Genomic DNA, 20,997 nt, shown 5'->3' with positions numbered 1-20,997 from the left:
AACACAGGAAGTGCTAAATATACAGACACTTAGGAACAAGACAGTCAATGGCCAGAAAAATAATTCCGGTAGAATGAAAATATTCTCTCCTCATCTCAGAATTGGCTCACCAGTGGCATTGGTTCATCTCGTGTTACTTTAAATGATCTTTTTTGACACTTCATTATTTGACCGTGATTTTCCATGGCTCCACCCATGACTTTCAGTCACTTGTTAGGACTTCCTGAGAGGACTGGCTAGAACTCAAAGTTTCTGAGTGGTCATTTTGTCTTTTGAAAATACCTGACTAGATTATACCGTTTAATAATAGTTATTTTCCTTTTTCCACACTTTCAGTAGTTCAGTTATATTTGGGAAGAAAATAAGGTTCCCTAAACCACTTCCACTGCTTTGTGCCTCTCTCCTGGATTCTATTCCTTTGGTGTTGAAAGAACCTTTATACCCCTGTAGAAATGTAAGAGTATCCCATCAGAAACAGTCAAGCTGCTCCCTGACAGGCAAAATGTGAAAAACGCTGAGGCTCAAATGTCCTATGGAATTAAAATGGAAGTTCAGAGGCCAGGTTGATTCAGGTTATAGATCTGCACTGGTAAGACTATATCCACACAAACCCCACCCAGCACTGTACTTACATCTCTCAGAAGAGTGAAAGCCATGGATGCCAACCGAAATGAGAAATTATAAAGCCAGCCTTGGCCCAGTACGGAGATATATTTTATCCTACCACATTTTTACATTTGCATACATGGCACCCTTCAAAGCCAGGAGTTTATATTTTCCCACCAAGGCTCAGCATGTGTGAAAAACGCTTTCCAAGAAACAAAGGCTGGCCAAGATGCAAATGCAAATGTGAACTTGTGGGCAAGCAAATACCTTTTAACTCAACGGAGATCTTTCCTGCATATCTTGGATGAGTTTGTTAATAACCCAAGTCTCCTCCAGACAAGAACCTTGAACCTCAAAGTCAAACAACAACAACAACAACAACAACAAATAATAATTGCACAAGGACAGAATCACTGGAAAAGCAAACACATTTCTCAATAAAGAACACTCTAACTTGAAAAAAGGGGGGATTCGGCAAGAGATAAGCATGCTCGAGGCTGGGAATTATTTGCTAGTTCATTCTTCCTATAAAAGGGATTATCTCTGTGGCCACAAATAAATTCCAAAGCCGCTGATTCCATGAGAGTTTTTTTCCCTTGGAAAAGAAACAGGTCTAGGATTCTACCCTACTGCTTTGCAACGCTAAAAGGATTCTCAAAGTAAGGATGGAGACAGAGGCCTTGTATTAAAGGGGGTGGTCGGATTCACCTATTTGCTTTCTCTCCCCACCACCCTACAAAAAAAGGTTTTCTGTAGGTTGTCAAATGTTTATACAGGTTTAGGTCTTAGAGGATATAAACTTATACGTAACACATATCAGAGCCAGAAGGAAGTAGCATACTAGGGCTAGACGACATGGAGGAAGTTGGGGCAAGTCTGAGATTCCTGCTATCCTGGACTCCATCTTTCCAGGTCACTGGACCTTGACCCACATTATGTCACCCCTGAGCAACTTGAGATGATTTATGCTCAGTGGCACTGACTCTTTCTTTTTGTGTGTTTGGAAACAAAAGAAAAAAGATGTCCAAGAGAGATTACTTGGAGATTTGAAAAAGTTCTTTAACGCATGGTTATTTGCCTACATGTGGCCTAGGCCTGTTTGGCAAAATCTGCCAAGTATCTTAAATGGTTCCCAGGAAACTCCCAGCTTCAGCTCCACTGCCATGACTTTTCTGTACCATTTTAATTGTTCCAATAAGATGCTGCATGGTGGACAGCCAAGCATTGATAAACCAGTCATTTGCCAATGTCGATGTTAAAACCAAACAAGAAATACAGAGATATTCCCTACTCAAAGAAGAATGTCTTTTCAGTGAACATTTTGCTTTTAACTTTTTTGCAAATAACATTTTATTTGGATCAGCTTCAACTGCCAAACATGAAAAATGACAAAAGCAGGCCATGGAGAGTGGCACTGTGCCCCCAGCCCAGGGTCCTAAGAAGTAAACAAATATTTCTGTGGTGTGGTACCATGCCAGATCATGCAGGGGAAGCCAAAATGCTAAATGATGGCTGAGCTCATAAAACTGTGCTTTCCCTTATCAAGATGAGGTTTTAGTCTCTCAGATTTCAAGGGTTTGCTTTGATTTTTATATTTCTTAGACCAGCGCATGCAGCTGTCATGTTTTGCCTTGGGCATTAATTAATATGGGTAACCAACACCTCACGTAGGAAAAAGCAAAATCAATTAACAAATAGGAGCTGTTTGTTAACTGCACGCTATGTGCGAGGTTCTAGGCTAGATGCTCAAAGAACACAAAAGCACACGCAATGCAGCTACATCTTGAGTTCCTCACAGGGCTAATTGAAGAATAGAGATGAGAGATAATAACAATACAATACACGTGAAGTGCCAAAATACAGTCAGACAAATCAGTGTTTTAGAAGTTAGAAAAGGGCCTGGGCCGGTTAAGAAAGGCCCAAGAAAACAGTTGCGATCTGAGCTGAACTGAAAAGGAAGAAAACACAGACTAGCAGAAGAGAGAGGATAGACCTTCACGGCGACAGGTAAACACGTTAAAAAAAAAAAAAAGTTACTGCTGAATCTGACATTGTAGTAATTAGAGCTTATACATCTTCTTTTCTCTAAACCTAATATAAAACTATTTGTAGTGGAGAACAGTATGGCGGTTCCTTAAAAAACTACAAATAGGACTACCATATGACCCAGCAATCCCACTACTGGGCATATACCCTGAGAAAACCATAATTCAAAAAGAGTCATGTACCAAAATGTTCACTGCGGCTCTATTTACAATAGCCCGGAGATGGAAACAACCTAAGTGTCCATCATCGGATGAATGGATAAAGAAGATGTGGCACATATATACAATGGAATATTACTCAGCCATAAAAAGAAATGAAATTGAGCTATTTGTAATGAGATGGATGGACCTAGAGTCTGTCATACAGAGTGAAGTAAGTCAGAAAGAGAAAGACAAATACCGTATGCTAACACACATATATGGAATTTAAGAAAACAAAAAATGTCATGAAGAACCGAGGGGTAAGACAGGAATAAAGACACAGACCTACTAGAGAATGGACTTGAGGATATGGGGAGGGGGAAGGGTGAGCTGTGACAGGGCGAGAGAGAGGCATGGACATATATACACTACCAAACGTAAGGTAGATAGCTAGTGGGAAGCAGGCGCATGGCACAGGGAGATCAGCTCGGTGCTTTGTGACCGCCTGGAGGGTTGGGATAGGGAGGGTGGGAGGGAAGGAGACACAAGAGGGAAGAGATATGGGGACATATGTATATGTATAACTGATTCATTTTGTTATAAAGCAGAAACTAACACACCATTGTGAAGCAATTATACTCCAATAAAGATGTAAAAAAAAAAAACAAAAACTATTTGTATATTTATGTCCCTGTAAAGGGAAGCAGTCTTCGGGTAAATTAACAATAGGTGGAGATTGACCAAGGCCAGGTAAACGATTTTTCAGATCCTGTGGGAACTATGAGAACACTAAAGTGAAAAAAATATATGAATAAGGAATAATCAGTAATATGAAGAAAGGCAGTGCCTGTGATATACATTTGGTCTGAAATCTAGATTCTTTCAGAACCATGTTAAGGGTTAAATGTAGAATTCTTCATCCTTGCGAACAAAACTTCTGATGAGTTCTTTGAAAACTGGGCCTGTGTCATCCAGCTCTGCATACCAAGTGCCTAGTAAACTTTCTGAGTTTATAGTAGGTGTTCAGTTAGTATATGTTAAACTGAACGGGTCTAAATCACATTTCAAGCTAATCAAAATGGAGACATTTGTGAGCTATAATTTCTCCAGTATTAATTGGTCTAGAGCAAACTATGCCTAGAACAACCTCAAAGCGTATTTCCTTATAATGTTAGTCTTTTAATCTCCTTACGTTAATCCTCTCTCTTTTTTTTTTTTTTTTTTTTTTGCGGTACGCGGGCCTCTCACTGTTGTGGCCTCTCCTGTTGCGGAGCACAGGCTCCAGACACGCAGGCTCAGCGGCCATGGCTCACGGGCCCAGCCGCTCCGTGGCACGTGGGATCTTCCCGGACCGGGGCACGAACCCGTGTTCCCTGCATCGGCAGGTGGACTCTCAACCACTGTGCCACCAGGGAAGCCTCGTTAATCCTCTCTTAATGGCCATCATGATAAGCATGATTATAAACACTCAGCCCACCTATGCCATCTCTGGACACAGAGAGAGGAGTCAGGATTTGTAGGAGTCCCCTTATCCTCCTGGGTCCCTAATGTATTCCTTAAGTTCTTGTGTATAGAAGAGCATAGCCCATGGGGTAGAGTGAAGCTGACCTCAGCATGATGACACTGATTAAAAAAAAAAAAGAAAAACTTAGGCCATAAATTAGTGGTGTGCCATTAGAGGGGAACTGGCTTAGAGAGGGTATACATGCAAATGAGTTTCAGTTTCTCTCAAAGCAACGACAATTCACAATAGAAATTATACAACATTCTGAGGAGTAACTCAGCCAGTCAGAAATTAAAAGAACTATGTATACACAACATAATGAACAGATTTATTAGGGGAAACACACAGGTGACGAGGGAACTCTTGAGCCAGCAAAGAAACGATGGAAAAGTCTGCCCAACACAGTTTCAAGGCTTCACATTGACTCCTGGACAGCCTTCTTGGTCTCCCAAAGACATACGCTATTCAGAGCCTACTTTTGGCTACTAGGTCTTTTATTTCTTCAGAGACCTTATACATCCTGAGCCTACATTTACTACCAGTTGACATGGGGGTCCTGTCAAAGATAAGGGAGTCAAAAGCAAAGCAGAAACTCAGCTTATCGGTAGCTCTGCATTCACGATCACTCTGAATTTCCATCTGGGTCTTTAATGAACACACTCATGATTAATGACCAGTGTTTCTAATTTTCCTGGCACACATATAAGCCTGGCATTTTTCAATTCCTATCCTCTGAATCTTTATTGAACGACAACCATGTGCCGGTACCTGAGCAGAAACTCCATCCCCAGGTCCCATGGACGCGATCATGAATAAGCCTTTGTCACTCCTCTCGAGAAGCTCATTATGATAGATACAATCAAATCCTCATGGCTGTGGACTTATAAAGGAAGATAGAAGACACTCACTTAACACACAGATGGATGCTGAAACAACACAACAAATGATGGCAACACGAATTGATTCATATCAAGAAAAGGTTTAGCGTTTGGGACAGAAAAAATGGGTGTGATGATCTTGTGAGAAGAGTGAGTACGGAGCGCATCGAGGGGAGTGAAACTTGGGCAGGGAGGCATTGGGACCGACTTACTCCTTCTGGGTCCTGTTTAGCTTGTGATGACTTTCCCACAGGTGTTATTCTGCTGCCACTGGAAGAATCACTTGGGAGGCAGCCAGGAGTCGTGTTCATCTTTGACTCGGCAGCCACACCCAAACCTACAGTGAGAGAACTCCCAGGCAGCGGTACCCACCTCAGACACGAAGGACAATGCAGCACCGAAAGAAACAAGACTCCGGAGAGAGAGGGAAGGGCTGGTCAGGCAGACAAGGCTGGGACACGCCCTAGCAAAGCCAGTAATGGCTAGTCCAGAGCTTCAGGGAGTGGCTGTCAACAAGGATGAAACCATCCCTGGGCTGCCTTGCGAGACAAGAGGAGCACTTAAGCCACCGACTCTTTAACAGATCACACTGACCCTCGTTTAAACTAAAAACATATCCGTATGGCCTTGCAAACAGTTTTACAAAGTCACCAGATCTTCCAAGTGCATACTCGGCCCTCCGATATAGATGGAGTTCAGCCAAATAAGAGCTTCCTCACCTCTCCCATTGTCCCTCTGATCCCTAGCTAGACAGAAGGCGAGACCTGCTCTAAGCCAATGGACCTATAATTCTCCTTCGAACTTCCATGGGGATTGGGCATTTTGGCTCTTTAAAATCTTCAGGTGGCGCAGTGGTTAAGACTCCACACTCCCAATGCAGGGTACCTGGGTTCAATCGCTGGTCAGGGAACTAGATCCCACATGCATGCGGCAACTAAGAGTTCGCATGCCACAACCAAGGAGCCCATGAACCACAACTAAGGAGCCCGCCTGCCACAACTAAGACCCGGCACAACCAAATAAATAAATAAATATTTTTTTAAAAAAAGACCCCATAAGCAGTAGTTTAAAAAAAAAAAAAACCTTCGGGTTATTTCTCTCGTTTGGCACTGCTGGCTTCTCAGCCTGGGGTTTCTGAGCCAATACTAACGTTCATGACCCATTTAGATGCACCATTGGCTGCCACAAAAGAAGGCACTTACGTTCTCAAGAGCACCTCCACTAGGCCTCCTCCCAGACTTTCCTTTTCCATTTGTCCCTGAAGGAGGGGATGACAGATACCTTCCTAGACTTCCGATATCCTCTCCCTCCTCCCATCTCCTCCACCCCTACATGCCCCTCACCTCCCCAATCTCCTAAAGGCCCCTCCTTATGACCATAAGTTTGAACTGGCAAAGACAGACTGCTCTCAGCTTAAGGCTTAGTCATTGGTTCACTCCATCACAGTACTGATTCAATTATTTTCTTTAAGTCCCCCTACGAGGCCCTGTGACACACACACACACACACACACACACACACACACACACACACAAAGGTCATCCATAGCCTTCTGCTTTTAAGGCATGAACAATCTAGCAGCCTGTCCAAAATTAAGTATAAAATGAGATGCCACCATCACAACTAGTATCTGCAAGTTGCTTGGCAATTTGACCAGGATTTCCCCGTTTATTATCTTGTTTAATCCTTGGGAAAAATGCTACATGATAGCAAGAGAACAATCAACAGCAAGCAGACTTGACTGCAGGAATCCCAACCCCAAACACTCTGCTCTTTCCCAAGTGAGCTGATGGAAGCAAAGCACAAAGAAGGTGCTGCTGGAATTCAGAGGAGGAAGTGCCATGAAAAACCAGAAAGTTCTCAAAACCACATCACAGATGAGTCTCTCCCCCAAGCATCTGGCTGCAGTGTCTCTAGTAACTGGTTTATCAAACAGTTGCTGCAAGTTCAGCCAACAGGGTCCTTCCCTAGAGCTGCTTCTCTGTCACACAGAAGAGGCCTTTGTGGCCTCACCATTGTTATCACTTGTTCTGGAACGTCCAGTTCATCTTCATAATTGCTAAGATGTTAAGGTTGCCAGATTCCTGTATTGAACAACAAAAGCACTGTGAATGATCAGGTTTTTAGTAGAAGACATGAGAGGAAAAGAGAGCCTCAAAGACCTTTGGCTGACTTAGCCATCTCTAAACTAGGAAGTTACAACATCAGAACTTCAATCGCTTTACTAATTCATTCATTCAACAAACATCACTAATTCCCTACTTGACGCAAGCCACTGGGCTAATTGCTGAGGTTACAAAAGTGAACTAGCTGATGTACAAGGCACATGCAAAAAGCACGTGTGCCTACCTCTGCACTATATACTACACATCTGAGACATTTTGCTTCCTGGACAATGGGAGAAGCCATTGACAAGCCATTCCAATTCAAAATAGCTCTGTCTATAATAGATTCCTGGCAAGATGAATTCTGTTATTCAGTCAGTCAATGGCATTTCATAGTCCAATTCTCCAAATAAAACTCTGCCCAGAAATTTCCTGACCATGCACTTTGGGAATTCCTACTTTGATGGACTTCCAAGCCCTTTGGGGCCTCCTTGGGAGACAGTGACAGCTATGTCAGGACTGTCCCTCCTCCTGCCCCTAAAAAGCTTTCTCTCTGACCGTCTTAGAAAGATGGTAATCATACACTTGGAAACCAAACCCAAACTCACCATAGCTTCCCAACACAATTGCTGATAAAGCTGAAAAGCCATATTTCAGGCCCCTCCTCTCTCTGCCAGGAAAGAAGTGTACACTGCGAGGGCCTCCCACCAAGCAGGAGTGGAACCGAGAACTCCACTTCCAGCTTGGCATTTTCCACCATGCCGGTAAAAGCTTTCCTGTCTTCATGTCCCAGCAGTTGGGCTGTGGAAAAATTAGGTTCATTATTCTGAGGAGCCTAGCTTTTCTGCGATCTCTCTCCTCCCCCTCTTTGGCATTTTCAGTTTCTGCATTGCTCACGATGCAAAAGGAATTAGGGTTAAAAAACAAACAAACACGGGCTTCCCTGGTGGCGCAGTGGTTGAGAGTCCGCCTGCTCATGCAGGGGACACGGGTTCGTGCCCCAGTCCGGGAAGATCCCACATGCCGCATGGCCGCTGAGTCTCCGCGTCCGGAGCCTGTGCTCCGCAACGGGAGAGGCCACAACAGTGAGAGGCCCGCTTACGGCAAAAAAAAAAAAAAAAAAAAAAAAAACAAACAAACAAAAAATACTTTATTCTAGGAGCTCCTTTGCAAGAACAAATATTCCTCAGTAATAAGCATCACTTTTGCTGAGTTTATAAAAGCACTCAGGCCTCTGGGTCAGACCTACTGTGTTCTACAATGGAATGAGGTATTTCCCACCAAGATGCTCTGAAAGACCTCAGGGAATAAGAAAAAAAAAAGGAAGCTCTTCAATGGAGCAGCTCTTGTATTCAGAGAGAGAGAAATAAATAAAATAAAATAAAATAAAATAAAATGATGTGATCTTGGGTAAATTATTTGACCCTATCTGGATGTTCATTTCCTCAAGTTCCAAATAATATTTACATGTGTCTAAAACTACTGTGCCTACTGATCCTATTATGGAACTGCTCATTCTGATAAATGCAAGAAGACAAACACAGTAGAAAAGTTTCCATGAGAATTCAATTGTCAAGGCAGGAAAAATTTACCCAAGGAAGCCGAGGAGTCATTCAAATCGTACATGTGGAAGCCTGGGAGGACACCAAAAGACTGTTTCCAAAGGTGTGTTTCTCAGAATTAGAATCCACCATCACACTCTCCCATAAGGTGCTCTGTGGTCTCACAAGATGGGGATACTCAACAGAGAAAATGCCCAAAGAACACAAGAACACTACTGTAGAAGAACAATGAGAAGTGCTAACTTAACCTCAGTTCATTGAACCCTTCCTTGTAAAAATTTATTTCACCCAGATATTGGATTTTTTTTTAAAAAAGCATTTATTACCATTTCATAGATGGGAAACACTGTAGAGAAGGAAATAAATCCACCTTGAAAGAAGGATGGTTTCCCAAAACTGAACTGATTTCCTCAGCATGTAACTGGCTTAAGGGTATAGCAATGTCGTTATTACATGTCTGTCTAGAGCCTGCCAGACTGAAGTCATGGCTGACGCATTTTTCCTTCTCTGAGCAGCATTCTAAGCCTTGGCACCTGGTCCTTAATCTGAATCACAAAACCCCACCTCCCTTCAATAAAGTAGCCAGCCTTACGGAAGCCACTTCTGCCTTGCACACAGCCAGTCTTCAGAATTTTTTTTAATATCCCTCTATGCCTGTAGCTCCTACCCCAGAGATGGGTGACCACTGCTCCGACCGTATTTCATAGAAATCAGTATTTGTCTAGAACACATTAGCCCCACTCAGGTAGGGAGGCCGTCAATTAAAATCTAACTGCCTGGAAGTCAGCAGCCACTGAAGATGCTATTGTTTGAAAGATGGCTAATAGGACGTGCAGCTGGCTAGGAAGCAAGGACAATGGGAAATTGGACTGGAAAACCAACTGAAGGCGCCTCCCTCCCGCTCTGGAAATGAGCCTATTAGAATCCCATGACTCTGGCTGTTGCAGCCTGGTAGAATTGGAAAAACAGCTGCAGGGCCCGACGTGTGGAAGACGCCCTTCCAGATGGGGTGCGCGTCTGGGTCCCCAAACTCTGCTCTCCCATCAGCACACTGATGCCTCGCCCAGTTCACCAGGAGAAGAATACGCTTTCTGTTTCCGCGGCGTGTTAGAAGTTTAAAGCGTTTTCCTCCTGGTTTGCACCTTCGCTCTGAAACTCCTCAGAAGTCATTTTCCTCAATGAACTTTTGTTTTTCTCATCTGCAGGAGGAGAACACTGGGCTATGTGACAGCTGGGATTCCTTTTTGCTTTTCATTCATTTGCTCTTTCAACACAAGGATTTGCTGAGCCCTCCCTAAGTGTCAGGCAGTGTGCTGGACACGGAGAGGTGGTCCCTACAGTCAATAAGGCAGGCAGATGTTTGATAAGGCAAACCAACCAACAAACACAATATTACCAGATCAAAATTGCTTTCAAGAAAATATATAGGGACTTTTAAGAGGAAATAGAGGACTTTCCTCTTAAAAGAGGACTTGTAAGAGGAAATAAGAGAGAAGTCCACAATGCTTCCAATACCCGTGGACAGAAGACAGACTGGGAATCTAAAACTTGCTGAGATATTAAGCTGGGAGCTTTCAGCCACACAGTTACCTTGGGCTCCTGGGTCCCAGGCTGTCACTTTCTCCTTCAACCCAGGGAGGTAATTCACTGCTTGCAGCCCAGCAGGGAGGATGTACAGTTTTTGAAGCTGTGCAGCTACAAGCACTGTGATTGAGAAAGGATGAAAAGGAAAGGGGGAGAAGGAAAGGGGAAAAGAAAAGAAAAGAAAGAAAATTGCCAACCCCCCTCCCCTTAAAAACCCAAAAAATCCAAACCGATCAATCAAACAAACAAACAAAAAAATAATCCTCCCCCATCTACAATCTGGCTTGGCCTGACAGCCAGATTGAAAATCTAGGGCAGAGCACAAGGGACCTCCCACCAAGAACTATAGCTGATTATTCCATTCTACATTTAAAAAAAAAGAAAAGAGTGGGGGAAACTGCTCAGAAGTGCAAATGAGGCTTGAGTTGCAGTAAAGCACAACAGGCCACCATTTCTGAGCAACAGGGATTTCATTCCCTGCGTGGGGATAGGGTCTGACAAGATAAGTTCACTGCAGTTCACGTCGCCGTCGAGGACAAGGGCTCAGGAGGCTTGCATCTGGGACTCGTTGCACACACGCTTTATCACCATTACAGCTGTGGGTCATTATTAGCAATAATAATAGATAATATTTACATAGCCTGTTTCAACTAAAGATCCCAAGGCATATGGTGATCCCTCCACGTTTAGGTATGCACAGCCACCCCCAATGACCTGCTGAGGGATGGCTTTCCCCCCACTGACACGCAGATGAAATGCAGACACTCCCATGCGGCAGCAGCTCAGAACGGAAAGCTAAAGGAGTAAAATTTCAATATGAATTTAGGGTTTGAAAAAAACATGGATTCAATCCTTAAGGAGAAGCAAGAGCATGGTGGATGCATGTCGTCATGCGTTTGTCCAGATCCACAGAATGGACAACACCAAGAGTGAACCCGAAGGTAAACTCTGGACATTGGGTCATGGTGACACACCAGCGTAGGTTCACTGATGGTCACAAAGGCACCGCTCTCATGCAGGCTATTTATGGTGGGGGAGATTCTCTATACTTTCAGTGCAATTTGGCTGTGACCCTAAAAATGCTCTAAAAAATAAAGTCTTTTTTTTTTTTTTTTAAAGCAAAGAGGCCTAGAGTTTCTTCATGACAGTCTGGGGCTGGCTGGTTCAATATAACTCAGATGTCTTCTGTTTGAATCCCCAAATTACTTCAGAAACCTTTCCTGAGGATTTCTGGATTTCTTCAGAAACAGATTTTGGGATTCAAGTGCCAGTAGAGTGGTTGGGAGGTGAAAACGCTGAAGGCACCAGTCATGAGCTGGGAACTGTGGCGGGGATGGGAAAGAAGCATAACGGGTACTTTGTATACAGGGAGGAAGCACCTGGAGCTTGATTCCCATGGGGGACACTGGGAGACAGTGAGGGTTCTCCCTCAGAGTTATCCTAGCTGAGGAGCAAGAAAGCTGTGACTTTTATCCACCGATTCCTCATCCTTCATTGGCTGAAGCTGCTTCTGGGGAATCAACTCCCTAGAACTTCCAACTTACGCCACAGATCCCAGCCAGAGAAAAAGTCCCCAAGCAAAGAGTCACAGATGTCCCAGTAAGCAGCCTCTCGGTATACAGTAAGTCCCAGACATAACGAACCTTCAAGTTGTGAATTTCAAAGGTGTAAAGGTGCTTTCACATTTCATTGTTTATACATAGCTGGGCATTTGGGTCCTTTTGATGACCTCATTTGATCAGGATATATACCGTGTTAAAGAATCATCCTAATGTTTAGAGGATCTTTATGAGTACAGAAAGAGGACATTTTATAAAACACAGAGCTTTTGCCTTTACAGTAAGTCCCCTACATATGAACCTTCAGGTTGTGAATTTTCAAAGATGCAAAGGTGCTTTCACATGTCCAATCACATCAGTTCACGCATCTGCCATACAATGTCGTGTGTGTGCATCCTCTACTAGTGGTTGTGCTTTTGTGTACTTTACTGTACCATACTGTATAGAGTGCAGTAATACAGTATCTTTATTTCAAGCCCAGGATGTCCAGAAGCAAGCGTATAAGCAGTGGTGATGTAGCTGGTACTGCTAAGAAGCGTCAGCTGTTGTACTGTACTTTTCAAGGTACTGTACTGTAAGATTAAAAATGTATTCTTTATTTTTGTGTTTGTTTTTTATGTATTATTTGCATGAAATGTATTATAAACCTATTACAGAACAGTACTATATAGCCGATTGTGTTAGTTGGGTACCTAGGCTAACTTTGTTGGACTTACAAACAAATTGGACTTATGAATGCATTCTCAGGACAGAACTTGTTCATATGTAGGGGACTTACTGTACAGGTGAATGCCACAGAGGGCGTAGGTCAGTGGGCCCCTGACAGCAAACACTGCCCTGTTCCAGCCCCCAAACAAATAATCAATCCACCTACTCCAGCTAGTGAATTGGGCACAGGGACTCAGATGTCATACAAGACAAGAACATTTAGGCCCCTTTCCCATTCTTAAGAAAAAAGAAACGTCTAAAACTGTAGATGACAAAAGGTTTCTAATATCCACGATTACATATTACAATGCCTATCCAAAAAAGGTGGTAAATTATTTGTTTCAGTAATTAACAGAGCCCTCCGGTAAATCATCTCATTCTGTGACGAGAGCAGGGCTTGGTGGCACCGCACGTGGAAATTCTCACCATGGAAATATGTGGATGCGTGTAAAGCGTATCAGATTTCTAGGAGATATGTGAGCAGCCATGGTGGCACCTAATCAGATAGGTCTCAAGATGTCCCCTTAAAACCACCGTTTCCTTCAAGGGGGTAAACAGTAACGTGAAACATGTTGTTTTGTGCTGTGAAGCTTTAAAGAACTGCATTAACCAGAATAATACTGGGGCTTTTCCCTTCATTAATATGCTAGTTAAATATACACCAGGGACAAGCTGCCCTGCCTTATGATGTCCTGGGACAACATAAAAAAAAAGTTTTACATTGCCTGCTGCATCGATTGTGTGCTAAGCAGGAAAAAATAAGGAAAAGGTTTTTTTTTATTAAGGAACACAATAAAAGAGATTTTAAAAAAATCCTTCTACTTATAAGACACATTTATGTTAAAGTATTAAGGTGCTACTCTTGAAATAGCCATTTGATATTAAAGACAGATCCCAGGTTGAAAGTGAAAGGGTCAAAGGTGACATAACACTGCCCAACAAGCTCTTCCAATCAAAACCAACCTTTTCTATCCCTTCATCTCCCCTTCCCTACACACTCCACTCCAAACCCACCAAGCTGAGGCAAACATAAGAAACATTGACAGGCCAAGGAGACACGAAAAACAAATGCTGTTTAAGAGATGGTGGCCAATGTTGAGTAGCCTAGAGGAATTAACATGGAATTTGACTCCTCTTAATGCAATTAGACATTATCTGAGTTTCTAAACTACAGTTTGGACAAGTGCAGAAACCCCCAGTGAAGAAACATGTTTTAATATGTTGAGCTTGTTTTGTGTCCTCTTTTCACCAATTCGACTGAATCATTTCCAACTTCGGTAAAGAACACTCTGCTCCCATTTAGAGACTTAAATTTATACACTGCATTAAGGGATTGATTTTTGGTTTTGGTTTTCCTACTGTGGAGGTCAAGGATCTGACAGGAAATAAACAACCTTTTAAGGGCCTGTCTTAAAAACTGCAGCTTAACAAGGAGATGGTAAACATCATACCCACACTAGGTTTCTTTTTTTGTTGTTTTGTTTGTTTGTTTGTTTGTTTGTTTGTTTTTGGGTTTTTTTGTGTTTTTTTGTTGTAGTGGGCCTCTCACTGTTGTGGCCTCTCCCGTTGTGGAGCACAGGCTCCGGACGCGCAGGCTCAGCGGCCATGGCTCACGGGCCAGGCCGCTCCGCGGCATGTGGGATCTTCCCAGACCGGGGCACGAACCCGTGTCCCCTGCATCGGCAGGCGGACTCTCAACCACTGCGCCACCAGGGAAGCCCCACACTAGGTTTCTGCTTGAAGCCAGCATGGGTACCACTCCTTACTTCTTTATCTTCCTCAACAGTATGAAGCAGGGTGCCTACCACTGAGGGCCAGCAGCACCTGGAGTCCTTTGTCCTGGACCAGTTACTTCCCCCATTTCAGAATCAAAGCATTAGAGCAAATGTTTTTAATCAATCATCTATTTGTACATACAAATGTTTACTGGGTGCCCTCTCTAGACCATGCATAGTTCATAGCGTGAACAAAACAAAGGCTCTACCTTAGTGTAGTCTGCATGCTGGTGGCTCAGGTCCTACGGCAGCTCCTGTAGACACCTGTCTGACGGTTCTCCCTTCACGCTGGAGTAGAGAGGTATCCTGAACACTCACTAGTTCTCTCCCACCTGCCTTGAGGCCATTCTGCACTGACTTTGACCCATGTCCACCCCCCGAGTCATGTCCCTCTTCTCCTGGCCCTCACTGTTACTTAAACTTGGAATCTAACATTTCTTGTGCCATGGCCCCAGGAGTCTCTGCTCTCCAAGGACACTCTTTTAGAAATAAGCAAGCTAGGGACTTCCCTGGTGGCACAGTGGTTAAGAATCCGCCTGCCAATGCAGGGGACAAGGGTTCGAGCCCTGGTCCGGGAAGATCCCACATCTTAGCTGCAGAGCAACTAAGCCAGTGCACCACAACTACTGAAGCCTGCACGCCTAGAGCCCATGCTCCGCAACAGGAGAAGTCACTGCAATGAGAAGCCTGTGCACCGCAACGGAGAGTAGCCCCTGCTCACCGCAACTAGAGAAAGTCCGCATGCAGCAATGACGACTCAGTGCAGCCATAAATTAATTAATTAATTAATTTTTAAAAAATAAAAGAAATAAGCAACCTAAACACAAACCTCAAATCTTTCCCACAGCTCCTCTCAATTGTGTTTAAAGGAAATTTTGAAGTTAGACCCAGATTCAAATGTGAACTCAGCCACTTTCTGGCTGTGTATTTTTGGGGAAAGTTATTTAACTTCACTGAGGTTACTTTCTTATTCTTCAGAAAGGATAATAATACCAACGTCACAGGTATGCTGTGAGAATTAAAGATAATATTTATATGCATTTAGCATAGTGCCTGTTATAATTCTCTCAGTTAGTGATGCTACTGTTAACATGTAAATTAAAGAAAGAGATCAATTCATATATATATTGACTGGTCTTGCAATCTGGATAAACCATTTTCACAATATTATAGAAGACAATTTTGGTAAATAGATGTGCAGCTTTCATCATGGGTGCTGGCCGATAAGGATATTCATCTACTTATTACGTAACAATTATTTTTGTTACGTGCAAGCTATTGTGACTTGGTTAGAATTTTAAATCTACACGTATAAAGCATGTATTCTGTGCCAGGTATTGTATAAGCACATTACATCCATCAGCTCATGTAAATCCCATAGGTCATGATTATCCCTGTTACACAGATGAGCAAACTGAGACTCAAAGAGATCAGGGAACTCACCCAAGACCAGTCCATTGGCTGGAGGTCAGAGTTTTAGGCCAGACCTACCTGACTGCTCAGCAGAGGGGCAGGCTCACCATAGCAAAATCGCGAATTCGCATTCTTTAGCTCATGATCTGAGCAAACTCAACCCGAAAAATAGATATTGAGAGAAGTTCCAATTGTAGCCTAAATCCATAGGCCTCAATTTGAAGGAAACTGAGCTGAATTGCAAAAAATGAGGTTTCAACCAGGAGAAAATTCTATTTCAAATTGAAGGTAATAGCTTTAGATTTTTTCAGACTACATCTCTCTAGGACCTTCGTTTATGATGTAGGTAAGGGTGGAAGGAGCTGGGAGATATGAATCTGCCAGTAAAAACGATCTATAGCTGTGCTTCAATAAACCGCAAATCTATGCTCCAGGATTCGTAGCAGCTGTTGTCAGAAGGCAAAATGTTCTCTTTTGCAAGCTGTTCGCTAGATGTGAATCAAAGTGACTTAGACTCAAGGCTGTCCTTTGGAGAGAGAAGAGGATGGTGAAGAGCCACAAAGTCATTTCACATTATATCAAAGGCCACATGTGTTTCCCATTAAGAAGCAGTCCAGGCAAGTAACACAAGGTAGAGTTGTTCTCTTGGATGTGATATGTTGTCTGGCCTCCAGAAAACTCTCATCTACCCTGATTCTATGGGGTCTCTTGGACGCTGACTCTCAGCCTGTGCCCTAACCAGTTCTTTTATCTGAAACTCACCCCTTGCTATTTTCCATCCCCCTAAGTAGTAGACTCCAATCTTCTGCTAAATTCTTCTTCAGAGAGAATTCACCCTGCTTCTGTAGTAACTCCCTGACACTAGCTCCCTCCTAATTAACGGTCTCTGGTTTTGGACTCTATTTTGTTACTTACTGGCCCTTGCCTGACTCTGCCAAGGCTGACTTCCCACTGTGTTCTAAGACACCATCTCTGGCCTCCATTCCAGACCCAACCTGGATCATCTCTTCGGTTGAAATTAAAGAACTAGGAGAACTGTTTGAAGGAACGGAGATGTACTAACTGCAGAAAAGAAGATCCAAGGAGGCCACTGCAATTGTCTTTAGAGAACCTAAAGGCTGCTAAACGGAAGAAAAGTCTAGACTTGTCTGTGGCTCCAGACAGAAACAAATGGGAAAGGCAGCCCTTTGCTCAATAGAGAGAATTTTCTAACAAACTGTGGTTGTCCAACAATGGAATATGCTGCCCCTATAAGTAATGTGTCCCTATAACTGAAGATATTCACGCAAACGTTTAATGACCACTTCTTGGGAATGTTGTAGAAGAGACTGGAGAATCAAATAAGAACTGGTCTAAGTACAGCTGTGACTTCAGATACTGAAATTGTTTTTCTCAGCCAACGGGTAACAGTACAACTCTCAAGGAAACCCCCTACTGGTGCAACATTTCCTGAATATCTCTTCGTTCTCTTTTTCTTTTTCTGAAGAGGGTTCAGAATGCTGGGGAGCCCTACACATTTCTAAGGCAGATGTTATTGTGAGAGGGGTGGAAACTCCCATTGCTCTCCCAGACACAAACAAGTGCTTTCAGTGCCCCTTTCAAGAAGGACGGGGCAAGGGAATCCCAAAAGGGTGCTCTGTTAGAATCTCAGGAGAAAGTTCTGGGTATCAAGACCCGAATCCTAGCTATTGTGGGAGAAGGCAGTTTGTGGCCTATTTCCCACCTCCAGTGGAAAATGTTTGTGATTTCAAGTTACCATCATTTAAAATTTCAAAACTATCTTCGCAGCACATAACCTGAGGCTATATTCAGAAACCAATGAAATTCCATGGAAACCATTTACACTGATTAGTGGATTGCGAAGCCTGTCTTAAACAAATGTTCCTTGCTCAGGGAATTTACAACACAGTAGAAACACTTCTCTTAAGTTAGTTACTCAACTTTACTGCTTCCACTCTGACTCAAAACACCAAAGGGGGGCCATGTGGCATTCCTACACCTCAGCCTTTAATATGCTTACAATGATTCTTTAAGCTGTTGGGCTGAGATATTTTATCACCACAAAGTATCTCCTTAAAGAACTGCCCACTTCCATTTGGTGGAATATTACACAAGCGTTAAACATTATGTTCATAAAGAGTTTATAATAACATGGAACTACACTAATGTTATTTTTGTCAAGTAGACAAAAAGCAACTACGTACAGTTTACAAAGGAACAAAACCTGTGCGTTAAAGACTAGATTTCTGGTCAAGATGCCACAGTAAGTCCATTCTCCATGCCCTGGGCTCTAAACATACAAAATGACTGATAAAATATAATAAAGAGAAACCAAGAAGGCGTAGCTGGTTCAAAAACAAGATAAATACATTTGTATATTTGTGGACTACAGACGGGACAGAAGCGCAAAATGCCATCCTAGGCGGGACTGACAACTTAAGACTGGTGGATTCTGGGCTCAAATATGTCAGCAATAGGTAGGGGTGTGTCTCCTTCAGGGTAAAAGGGAAATGGGGTCACAAGCCAGGCTAACTGCTTGAAGTCAGGGACTAGAGTGGCCTCTCTCAACCTCTTTACTGCGGAAGAGGCACAAAAGTAAAAACAGGTCGGGTCAATCTCTGGAGCAAGTGCACTTCCATAGATGTGAGTCCAAGAAGGCCAGTAGAAGCTGCCACCAACTCAACTAAACTCTGCCCCTGTGATGGTGCCACAGTATTCCCAACATCACCCTAACACTAATGCAGGGTCCTAGGCTGCGTAACAAAGCACCACAAACTGGGTGGCTTAAAACAATAGAAATTGATGCTTTCACAATTCTGGAGGTGAGACACGGGCTCCCTCTGAAGGCTCTGGGGAAGAATCCTTGCCTCATCCAGCTTCCAGTGGCCCCAGATGTCCCGTGGCTTATGGCAGCATAACTCCAATCTCTGCCTCAGTCTTCACATAACTGTCTTCTCTTGTGAGTGTGTCTCTGTGTCCAAATGTCCCTCTCCTTTCTCTAAGAAAACATCAGCCCCTCGATGAGGGCCCACCCTCATCCAAGATGACCTCATCTTAACTTGGTTACATCTGCAAAGACCTTATTTCCAAATAAGATCGCAATTACAGGTAATGGGGTTAGGATTCCAACATATCTTCTTAGGGGACACAGTTTTACCCACAAAACACCCTGAGGCAGGAATCCATACAACTGCCTTTATCAGACCTGGCTATGGCTTGGGGACTCAAAGAAATGAATGAAGGAAACTGCAAAACCAGGAGAGAAAAATAAACAAAACTAAGATCCCTCCTACTCAAAAAGAGCATAGAAATAAAATTTTCCAAGTGCACGGGAAAATATAATGCCCCAAACGATAGCCAATAAATAAATAACTTGAACACAAATGTACTCTAATATGAAAATGATTTTATAGAAATATCGAAGACTTATTTAAGTACATTAAAGAAGAAGATGGAAGCCAACATGTCCATTAAAAAGTTCAAGGACTTAATAAGCAGCCAAAAATCAAAGAAGAGTAAGAAGCTACGAAAAAGGACCAATTAAGCCTAAAAAATAAAAATTGTGGTCATTGAAATAAAAATGCCATGACAGGATAAATCTCGGACTGTTCCTAGTTGAAGAGAGAATTCATTCATTAGAAGATAGTCTTGAGGAAGTCACCCAGAATATGACACAGAAAGACAAAATGATATTTTTTAATCAGGACAGCTCAGAGATTTGGATAAGAGAACGAGAGTCTCCAGTATTTAACTAATAGCAGTCCACGGAATAGAAAATGGGGGCACTGGCAAAGAAGCAATATCTGAAATGATATTTGCTGAGCATTTCAAAGTGAAACAAAGTGAGTTCTCAGAGCAGTAATGCCTTCTGATACATAAAAATAAATCCATACTGACAGGACATTAAGGATAGGAAATCATCTCAGAAGGGCCAGAGAGAAGACACAGATTACACACAAATGTGCAAGCGCTAGCTCTCAAGAGGACTTCCAGGCAGCAGCCATAGATGGCAAAGGACACAGCAGTAGTACCCACAAAGTGCTGAGGGAAAATAAGCATTAATCTTGGTACGCGGGCCTCTCACTCCTGTGGCCTCTCCCGTTGCGGAGCACAAGCTCCGGACGCGCAGGCTCAGCGGCCATGGCTCACGGGCGCAGCAGCTCCGCGGCACGTGGGATCTTCCCGGACCGGGGCACGAACCCGTGTTCCCTGCATCGGCAGGCGGACTCTCAACCACTGCGCCACCAGGGAAGCCCGAGCATTAATCTTGATAGGAGTGTAATGGTGGAAGGTTGAAAAGTGCTTGGCTTCTGGATATATTTTGAAGGTACAGATAAGGAACTTGTTAACCGTTACCTGTGAGCTGAGAGAAAGAGACCTAATTCTACACTTGATTTTTCCACGAACCTCCTCCGCTCTCCAGGACATGACGAGGGCTCCTAGACATCTTCCTAATCTAGGCAGGGGCAGCCCCTTCTACGGACCTCTTGGAGGAGAGAGCCTAAGGGACAGACTCAGAGGGAAAAAAGCCTTAAGAGGTGCAAACTTTGACGTGAGTAACACCATCTGCTAAATGTAAAGACAAGCATTAGAAGCTGTTTCTATCTCTTTGATTGCTTTTATTTAAACCCACAGAGGTTCCAAAGGAGAACTGCTATCTGAAGCGCCCTGCATAATCTCCTTTTCTCCCCTTTCTCCACTCCCTGCATGATAATCAAATATTTGCCAAGAGGAAGGAGAGAATTTTGCAACAAAATACAATATACTCTTTGAAAGCTGTATCCCTCCCCACGATCCTCTGAAGGATGCCACTGCACACATCCGCTTTATCAAGTCTTTTCACAGGCAGTAATTACTCTAGCGTTAGAGATTTAAAAAACAAAACAAAACAAAACTGACTACGTCCCTATCTGTTTGGGTCCTCAGAGTTTCTTTTTCCTTAGTAAACACCCTGGTTAACTGAGGAAGGGAATCTTTTACTCCAAACCCTAACCAGACCTCAGTAGTTTGAACTAAAGTTATATTCTAAAGAAGAAGAAAAAAGTCACACTATCATGTTGTATCTTTTTCATTTGAAAGCATGTTCTAAAATGGATCAGCTAGCCAAACAGTTTAAT

The 20,997-nt window shown here is 43.1% G+C and overlaps 1 protein-coding gene across 2 annotated transcripts in view; it reads right to left on the bottom strand.

Annotated features, from left to right (window-relative positions):
• TRPS1 (transcriptional repressor GATA binding 1) overlaps window positions 1-20,572 on the bottom strand; it is a 1,050,606-nt gene extending 1,030,034 nt beyond the window's left edge. The window contains exon 1 of one of the 2 annotated variants that reach the window (XM_079901878.1): window positions 20,237-20,572. The gene's annotated coding sequence lies outside the window, so the exon portion shown is untranslated. Of the gene's footprint in view, window positions 1-7,887; window positions 8,173-20,236 lie in introns of those variants that run through there. The other variant, XM_079901880.1, reaches the window with a different exon arrangement.
• Between the last annotated feature and the right edge of the window lie 425 nt (window positions 20,573-20,997).

Source organism: Stenella coeruleoalba (assembly GCF_951394435.1).
Source record: "Stenella coeruleoalba genome assembly, chromosome: 17".
NCBI lineage: Eukaryota > Metazoa > Chordata > Mammalia > Artiodactyla > Delphinidae > Stenella > Stenella coeruleoalba.
Note: the sequence above shows the minus strand (reverse complement) of the source record. Positions and strands in the feature narration are given on the sequence as shown.